This window comes from Melospiza georgiana, chromosome 5, assembly GCF_028018845.1.
Source record: "Melospiza georgiana isolate bMelGeo1 chromosome 5, bMelGeo1.pri, whole genome shotgun sequence".
NCBI lineage: Eukaryota > Metazoa > Chordata > Aves > Passeriformes > Passerellidae > Melospiza > Melospiza georgiana.
Genome location: NC_080434.1, coordinates 17,912,964 through 17,922,229, shown reverse-complemented (window position 1 = coordinate 17,922,229; position 9,266 = coordinate 17,912,964). Strand labels below are relative to the sequence as shown.

Here is a 9,266-nt window from a genome sequence, read left to right as displayed (position 1 = left end):
ATGAGCTAGTCAATACTGTTTATAAATCTCCCCCTTTTAATGCATCAGGTCAAAAATTATATTGACCTCTAAACATTGCTAACTAGTTGAAATGAGTCTCAAATATAATCCAGCTGATGTGTAATAGGCATTACAGGCTTGGAATAAAGTCAGATGAATAGAAACATAATTTAACTTTCCAAGTTTCTTTTATTTTTAAAGTATTATAAATGTCTGATTATAATAGATCCTGTACAGAGTGGCTTACTTTCAGCTGTTAGGCAGATCCACATCTCTAAAGAGGGTTTCCTGAGAGTCATCGAGAGCTGGGCAATGTTCCCTGTTCTTCTTGAGACAGCTATAGGAGTTTTAGCTGCTGTATGATCAACTTTACTTAGAGAATGACATCTGTAACCTCCTACAATTCTAACAGTGGTCTTGTGTCAGTATAAGACATAATCCCATGCTCAAATTCAAGCCATTCAGTTCTCCTGTTGAAGTCAATAAAATTAGTAAAGAAAAAAGGAATTGTTCACATGCTCAGTACTAAAATACAAAGTATTTTTAAATTGTGAAGGACAAAAAGGTTAAAATCATCTAGTCAAGTTGTTTGCACAATTCAGCTTGCAGATCGTTAATCTGTGTTTTGTATGGTTCTTCAGGATCTGTGTGGGATCATAGAAAATGTATTTTTGAAGAATATCCAATGCTGAATTGAAGGCTTCAAGTGACAGTCAGTGATTGTGTATTGGCTGGCTAAATGGTTTACCTTCACTCAGAAAAAATACACTTCTGAGTTCTAACCTGAATTTTTACAGTTTCAGCTGCTGAATCTTGTATTTTATCTGGTTCCAATAGCCCTTATCCTCTTCTGCTCAAATAGACATGCAAGAACATCAACGTATTCCTCTCTAACCTTCCTTTTGAAGAAAGTAAGTGAGCTGAATTGTGAAACCTTGAATAATTGTTGTACTTCTTTTGTTAGCCTGTTCCAATTTTGTTCTGTTTCAAATGTGTTTGGTAACTCTTATAAATTGAGAGCAATGTGCCTTGTCTGGAGGGAGAACTTTGTGATGAGCAGCAATGCCTGAAGCAATGCTCAGAAGCGTGAGCAGCTTGGTTCAGATAAGGACATAGAACTGCAGGCTGGTAAACAAACCTCGTTCCAAATTCCTCATGCTAATTCAAATATGTGCTATCTGTCTAGACTCTGCACGAGAACAGCTCCCTGATGTTGCAGCAGAGATGCAGGAGAAGATATGGAAATGGGGAACAAAAACAGGTGGGAATGACAGCAGTTGTGCCCACAAGTCTTGTGCTTCTTCCTAACAAGGAGAGTTGGTCCTTTTGTGCAGGGCTTGAGTCCTTTTGACGCCCATGTTCAGCATCAGCGTGTGAGACCACATCACGTCTCGCAAGGCTGGGTGCTCTGCTGGCAGCGAGCTGAAACAGAAACAGAGCTCTTCTAAGCACTAGCTGGAAACTCACTGAAAAGGCACATCCTGATCTGCGAGCATTCCCGTACAGCCGAAATCTGTGTCAACAACATAGCTTTATACTGGTGATACAGAATCAGTCACACCACTTGTCTTTGGTCTAAGACTAATCTAGGACAAACTGCAGCATTATCGAGCTTCTGGCGTCCAGTTTCACATACGCAGAAGCTCTGCCCACCTGTTCTATCTTTAATGTTTGTCCCCTGGAGTTCAGGCCAACCATCCACATCAGATTTGCTCTAGGAACTTGCTGAACTGACTCAAGTTTCTCGCCGGGAATAACAGATACATTATCGCGAGCGTCTTGGAAGGATCGATTCAATGGCCAGAACCGGAGGCTTGCCCAGCTTCCCGCTGGGTATCCATTCCCGCTGCTGCCGCTCCCTCTGAAGGAATCCCGGCGTTCCCGGTGTTCCCGGTGTTCCCGGCGTTCCCGGCGCTCCCGGGGCCGTGAGGCGGCGCTGCCATTCCCGCGGCCGCCAGCAGGTGGCGCTGCTCACTGCGCGCTGTGGCGGCCCCGGGCCGGCCGAGCCTTCCCGGCCTGCGCTCCCGCCGAGACCAGCCGGGATGTGCGGGACCCACAGCCGTGACCTCCCTCTGCCCTAAAAGCAAAGCTGGAGAGCTACGTTCTTGTCAGATGGAATCAGGGCGAGCCGCCGGTGTTGTCAGGGTCCCCAGGGGTGTGGGGACAATCAGGGAAGGTGTCCATGCTGATTCCTTGGATATGGGCAATCAAGGTAATCTCGCTGGTGGCCGGCGGCAGGACCCGAGGGAATGGCCTGAAGTTGTGTCAGGGGCAGTTCATGCTGGATGTCAGGACAAGGTTCTTCTCGCAGAGATGTTTGGGCGCTGGAGCAGCTCCGCAGGGAAGGGTCCGCAGCACGGCCTGACAGGGCCCCAGCAGTTCCAGGCGATGCTCGCAGGCACGGGCGGTGACTCGGCCGTGTGCTGTGCAGGGCCAGGAGCTGAGTTCGGTGATCCTTGTGGGTCCCCTCCAGCTCACCTTGTTCTGTAATCCCGACCCAGTGAGGGACATGGAAGAGCTGCAAGGAAGCCTCGCAGTCCTGGAAGTGCCAAAGCTCAAACAAAACTCCCGTATAGTCCCATATAATCCATTCCTATTTAAAGAACTAAAACCTAACAAAATAAAATAAAACGTCATAGATTATTGGGAATTTGATTTGATGTTAGGAAAAGACTCTTCATCCAGAGGTTTGTTAGGCACTGGTATAGGCTTCCCAGGGCTGTGGTCCCAGCAGCAAGGCTGGCAGAGCTCAGGAGGTGTTTGAACAAAGCTCTCAGGCACGGGGTGTGCCTCTTGGGGTGTCCTGTGCTGGACCAGGGGTTGGGCTCGATGACCCTTGTAGTTCTCTTCCAGCACAGGTTATTCTATGATTCTATGAGTGAAGAATGAGGAAATTAGGGATTATATCCTCATAAGATTGAGGTGTTGCTTTCTTTGAGCGATGTAAAATTGTAAATAAGTGTTTATAGGGAAAAAGAAATATAAGTGTAGCAACCGTGAATTACTTTTAGCATATTCACTTGGAAGTTATGTGTGTACGTGTGGTTCTGCTGCCTCAGGTATGGCAACACAGACATAGAATTTTAATTTGTGATATAGAGTTAACAGGCAAACTTTGGACTTTTACATTTCCTTTATTTCTTGGTTGAAAAATTATTTGTATACAGTGTACAAAAAATCATAGGATTGTTTCAGCAAAATCTTTGCTCTTGCAATCTTTTTATTAATAAAATGTAATTTGTGATGACTTGTATGTCTAATCAAGAAAGAGTGACTTAGCCATGGAGATGGTTAGCTTACTATTTGTTTTATAAAAATACATTACTATATGGTTTTCTTTGGGATGTAGCAGAAACCTATTTCTATTGAGAAGAAAAATACATTTTACATTTGAATTATAGTAACCTGTGGGCACTCATTTTTCTTGAAGGTTTTAATCCATTATTTTAACTCTTGTTCCATTTCCCTGTATTTTGGGAGACATCTTCCATGCAAACTTAGATACAAAATTGTACAGCTTCTTTGCAAATAAGCCTCAGGCCTCGAAAAAGCCCCAAACCAACAAAAAACCAAAAACCCAAAACAAAACCAAAAAATTCAACAAAACAAAGAAAACCCACCCCAAACAATAACCAGTGTCTTTTTGACTAATGTTCCTGGAATATATTTTGGTAATGTTACTGGAAGTAACACAGATTAAAAAAATTGGGGTATAGTCACATTGTTGCAGCATGAAACCAACAAAGAAGGGATTTTCTTTTTCCTTATTCTCCCTGTAGGCTAATAGTATGAAATGTGCAAAGTCCCAGCTCAGGCTAGGTGCCTCTGCAACAAGTTACTCTCATCAGCTGGGGTGAAAAAGTAAAATTACAAAGCAGTGGCTGCAGCCATATGGGAGCGTTATCAAGCAGGAATTTCGCACAGGTGCTCTCTCTCTTGCTGTCCTTCAGAACAGGTGTCCACAGGGCCAAGCTTTCAAGGTCAGCTTGAAATTCCTATTCATTGATTTAGAGGTCTGGCTGAAGGGCATATTGAATATTTGTCTTACAGTCTCTTTTGAGGGCAAAATGGACAGACACAGTTTCAAAAGGCATAAATACTTTTCAAGTTACAAATCAACTGTAATTATCCAGAGACTCTTATGCAAGGAGCATCCTTAGATATGATTTGAGTTTTCTAATATGAACAAACACAATATTTTCTTTAAGATGCTTAATCCATTTAGTGAAATTTAATTAGAAAAAAGGGAGGCCCAATTATTCTGATACATTTTTTTTTTATCACTGATTGTGATGGATTAAAACTGGGAATTATTGGCTATCTCAGAAGTCATTTATTTGCATTACTGCTCTCAGTAAACAAGATGGTACATTTCCTTTGAATGTGTACTTTAAATTAGTTTCAGCTCCTACTTGGAAGAGGAATATTTTTAACTGACCTTTCTTGTTTGCTTATTTCTCTTACTGATTTGTGAGGCTTTGATTGAAGACTTCCATCTCTTGCTTTTTGCTTTAGCAATGGTTATTCACGTTTGTATGTGATGAATTCAGCGGTCACTCCACAGGAGGGTATTAAGTAAAATACTTAGTGACTTTCCCAGAGACCAGGTTCTCTGCAGGGAAAAGCACCATGAGAACAAGAATTAGAATGAATTTTGGTCCTGGTGGAGATTTGTAAAAGATGCCTTCTGCAGGCAGTCTGGCCACTGGGAAGGGGCTCTCCATGCAAGGCTGCAGGCAGCTACAGGGGTCGGTCTCTGATCCGTGCTGGCTGATGACTGCCTTCGTCATCCTGAGCTGAGGCTGCTGAGCAAAGTTTATGTTTTTATTCTCTTTGGTAGCTACTGCACAGAGCTTTGAAGTATCACAGCTTGAAACACCACAGAGCTTTTCTCTGCCAGCCCAGATTACTTATGGGAAAGGGATCAAATAAAACCGATTTAGATACTGCAGTTAGCAATGCTGACATCATCAGCAGTGCCCTTTCAATTCCTCCATCAGCTTTGACTCTCTTTTGCTTTACTATTTGGAAATGGCATTAAATGCTGATGAGGCAGTGTATATTTCAGGTTTCCAAAGTCCTTTGAGTCACTTTTAGACAATCAAATCTTTTTTGGAGTACAGGTACCTGACATTACCTGCTCATTATATGGTGCCTGATCACATCCAGGAAGCTATTTCAGTACTGCTGCATTCCTGCTCTGGTTGGACAAAATGCAGTTTATCTTTTATTTCCTGCCCATAATGGGATTGTTAAGTGAGTTTTTAGAGCTTTAGGAGACTTTGTGCATCTGAACAGAATCTTAATTGTTGGTGTGTTCTTCTTCAAAGTGAAGAGTGTCATGGCTTTAAGATTCTGAATCTAAATCTCATGGAAGCTGAGGTAATTGAGGTTCAGTGATTTGGGTCCCCTTTCAGGTTCTCACCTCTAGTTTGTTCTTAATCAAAGTTGTGTTTCTTGCACAGGAGAGAAGTGGCTGATGATTACAGAAAGTTTACAGAAAAAGACTGAGGAGGGAGACAAATATAATTCATGACTCTTTATCCATAGTTAGGGTGCAGGTGTCTGTTAGTGTGCATTGTCTGCTAAATCCATTCCATTTCCTAATCTTGTGCCACCATGCACAAGTTTGCAGTGGAGTTAGTGTGCAGCAATGCTGAGACTATCTGCTCAAAAACCATTTATCACCCTGCCTCTCACAGATGCCTCTGCTTTCACTTGAAACATATTTTGAGCTGCACAAGCCCTGGATTTTTTTAAGATCTGAGATGAAAATGGATGAAAACACATTAGCATGAAACAGATTATCTAGCCCTTTTGTCAATTTTTTTATCAAGTGTCAGCTATCAATTTAAGAAATTATGGGGCTTGAATGTAAAATTATGTCTTTGGATTATTTCTGCCTAATTTTCTGAAAGAGTAGCACTATTTCTTGGAAATTAACAGAAGGATAAATGATCATTGTATTTCTTAGATCATACCACATCTGATTGGCTGCTCTAAGCGCATCACTGGAAGACTGTAGGAGAATAAGTTTAGTCCAGATTCATTCACATTGTATCTTCTATTCAGTTTAGGACTTCAAGGTTTTGTTTAGCTTGCTCCTCCTCAGCCATACTTTTGATTGTGAAGAATATTTTTCTTTGCATCTATAAAACTGACTTTGGTTGGTGATTTCTCTAAGGACTGTTACACTACCGCCTATGGCAGTGTCTTAGTAGAAAGAGAACTTCAATTAAAATATGCTATTTAAATGCCTTTGTTAAGATAATAAGACAACTTTATTAAAAATTATTTGTCATCTGAGGATGACTATAATCAAGATGACAAACAGCATGAAAAAAGAAGAATTTTTTTGGAACTAAATGCAAATTTTATCTGCAACTAGTTTTGAATACTTTGGGAATATGTTGCTTCAGAAATCACCTCATTCTTTTGGTGGAGTGACTGTGCTTTTTAGGTATGCCTGAAAAGACCAAAAGCCATTCTGGATGTAGAGAGCGGGAGTGCAGAGATCATCACACCCATCAGCACCAGGTTCTTCTTGTTTTATGTTACAGCTATGTAATGTTTAAATAAAAATGAATTAAGTGTTAAGTAGAAAGCCTTCCTGCCCTAGTGTGAATAACAACATACTCCTGGCATGACAATATAGCAGTCGTTAGCTCTGTGCTGGAGATGATCTCATAGTTGGTTTACTCAAAAATCTAATCTATGCTGTTGAGAGGGCCATAGCTTGGGAAATTCAATCTTTTATTGTTTTGCCAAGAACTTTCCTTGGTGTCCTTTGGGTCACATTGGAAGGCTCATTTTGTTGTGCTGGGGTTTTCTGAGTGAGAAATCACACAGCGTTTTTGTTGTGGGGCCTCAGAAGGCTTTTCTCACACAGGCTGGGATGCATTAGGGAAATGAGTAAACTAGGGTCATATCATACATGCCTAGTCTATCCACTGCTGTCTGTGTGTTTTGATAGATGAGATGAAAATTGTATTTATTTGCATTGAATACTATTAGTTTTCTCTAAAGAGTTAAAAAATCCTCATTAGATTTTTTTTTAAATAATGGTAAACCACTTAGGAATCTACAAAGTCAAAAGCTTGCTTGTAAAATTTTCTAGTTCCTTAACTCGAGTGCTTGTAAGTTGCAAATGCTGTTGTTTTCAGAACAACTGCTGTTAATGAGCAGGCTTTTCCAATCAGTTTTGAATGAAATATTGAAACATGAAAGATAAACTGTAGTTACATCGGTTTTAATTTTCTGTTCCCTGAATTTTTTAAGAGGCAGATTATTTTCTGTTAGGAAAAGGCTGTTACTGCAGTCTAGAAGAAACTCCTTTTAGATGAGAAGGGAAAGATGCCTGAGGTGTTTGATGTGGGAGCCTCTGTGATACTGTGTTACCTGGAAATAAGGATGGAAAATCACTGAGATTCACCTGAGAGGCAGGAAAGGAAGAATCCTGACCACTGCCAGATGCAGTCTTGGGTGTCATAGAAAACCCCCTCATTTGAATCCAAATCCTGTTTGCATTGTGTTCAATAGCAAAATTCCAGCATAACAACAGATTTGGAAGGGGCCTTATCAGAGCCTTATTCCATAGCCTGTGATAATGAATCATCTTCCTTAAACCAGCTTTCATGCATTTCTGTATGATCTCAAACCTTCTCATATAACTACGAAACAGCAAAGAGATATTTATTGTGCAAAGGCTAATGTAAGGCAACTGTAAAAGTAATCTGCCTGAAATGTTTTATTTTGCTGGGCTGTGCAGTTCAGTTTGGTGTTTCAGGAGTCACACAGCAATCCTGCAGATTCTTGGCTTCCCTGAGGAGTGTGATGGCAAATCCTTGCACTGCTCTGCTCTCATTGCAGTGGCTGGGCCTGTGTCCAATACTTGATAAGCAAGTTATCCCACAGAGTGATACAAAACTCCTTTTGATTTAACGCAAGAGGACATTTTTCTGTCAGTCAGTAGAAGTTAAAGGTCCACAGGTTCTGGATCCAAGCAGGCACTTAGGGGTTCTTTTATCTCTGAGCATGCAGCCTGGGCAAGTCACAGACTCTCACAGCCCCATTGATATCACTGGGATTCAGCACTGGTGCATATCTCCAAGGTTTATTGGTGCTTTCAGGAGGTGTAAATTAAAACCAGCCGTTCAAACAAGATATTCTCAATTCCACTTTCATGAGCCACACCTTGTCTTTATCCCCTGTGAGTGTTTCTTCCTATGTGTTGCCTGTATCTCCTGATATGATGAACTGTAATTCACTTTGAGAGACTTGGGAGTATAATTTCTTCTCTTGGGCATACTATTTCCCCTGAATGCCATGCTAGGAATTATTAATATCTCTTTTATATGCCAGAGGAATGTGGAATATGCATCCTGGCAGTGTGTTTGGAGCCCAAGGGAGGGCAAGTGAGGAGAGAGGCTGGGCTGATGGAAACGCTGTTCCCTGCAGGAGGTAGGAATAGTGGAATTTGCTGTGCCACGCTTTCATACTGAGCCTCTTCTCTGTTTTGCCAGTGGCATCCCCACACAATGTTATATCAGCTGTTCCCAGCCCTTCACCAACACCACCCTCTTTTGTGTGACCTTGGGTCACCCCTGGGCTAAATACAAGGAACTGGGTGATGCAGTTTCTTTCTGAGCTTACAGGACATAATAACAAGTGTGAAAACAAGGAGGCAAGAAGGACTGGTTCAGATCTGGTTCATGCCTCTTTCTTTCTTTAATTTTAGCTGTCATTTATGCATTCACGTTTGTGTTGCTCTGGTATTGCTTGAAGCCCCATGGGTTGTTACAAGTTGTCACTAATTAAGGCGATGATATATTTTCCTGGCAATTTTTTTAAGCTCCTTGCCTTGTGTGTCTGACTGAGGGTAGACTTTATCAGCTGTATGCTCTTTCATGTGCTTTCTATTTCTGCTAAATAAAAAAGCACCTTTTCCACTCTTTAGTCACAACCCTGGATGGATGTTGTTTTGGTTTTTTTTTAACAGGAGTATTTCTCAACATTATCAGCATTGTTATGAAAACTAGTTGTTGTCTTCATTGTTCTTGTAGCCCTTTTCCACTCAGAGCACTTATTTTGTTGTCTTCATTGTCCTTGTAGCCCTTTTCCACTCAGAGCACTTATTTAGTTCACTTAATAAAGTTATAAATCAAGCCATTAAGCCATTAGTAAAAATACTGAAAATATCAAACTGAGGACAGGTTCCTTGGCTGCATCTACACACACATACACACACACACACACACACACACACA

General features: G+C 41.2%; 1 protein-coding gene and 1 long non-coding RNA gene across 2 annotated transcripts in view; one reads left to right on the top strand and one right to left on the bottom strand.

The window, feature by feature from the left end:
* Positions 1-215: 215 nt before the first annotated feature.
* LOC131083835 (uncharacterized) lies at positions 216-1,870 on the bottom strand. The gene is made up of 2 exons (XR_009114486.1): positions 1,654-1,870; positions 216-1,422 (listed from the first exon to the last, which is right to left on the bottom strand). It is a non-coding gene; the product is annotated as an uncharacterized LOC131083835 (long non-coding RNA).
* A 137-nt stretch (positions 1,871-2,007) lies between these two features.
* DKK2 (dickkopf WNT signaling pathway inhibitor 2) overlaps positions 2,008-9,266 on the top strand; it is a 72,888-nt gene continuing 65,629 nt past the window's right edge. Inside the window, exon 1 of the mRNA XM_058025252.1 lies at positions 2,008-2,212. The gene's annotated coding sequence lies outside the window, so the exon portion shown is untranslated. The remainder of the gene's footprint in view (positions 2,213-9,266) is intronic.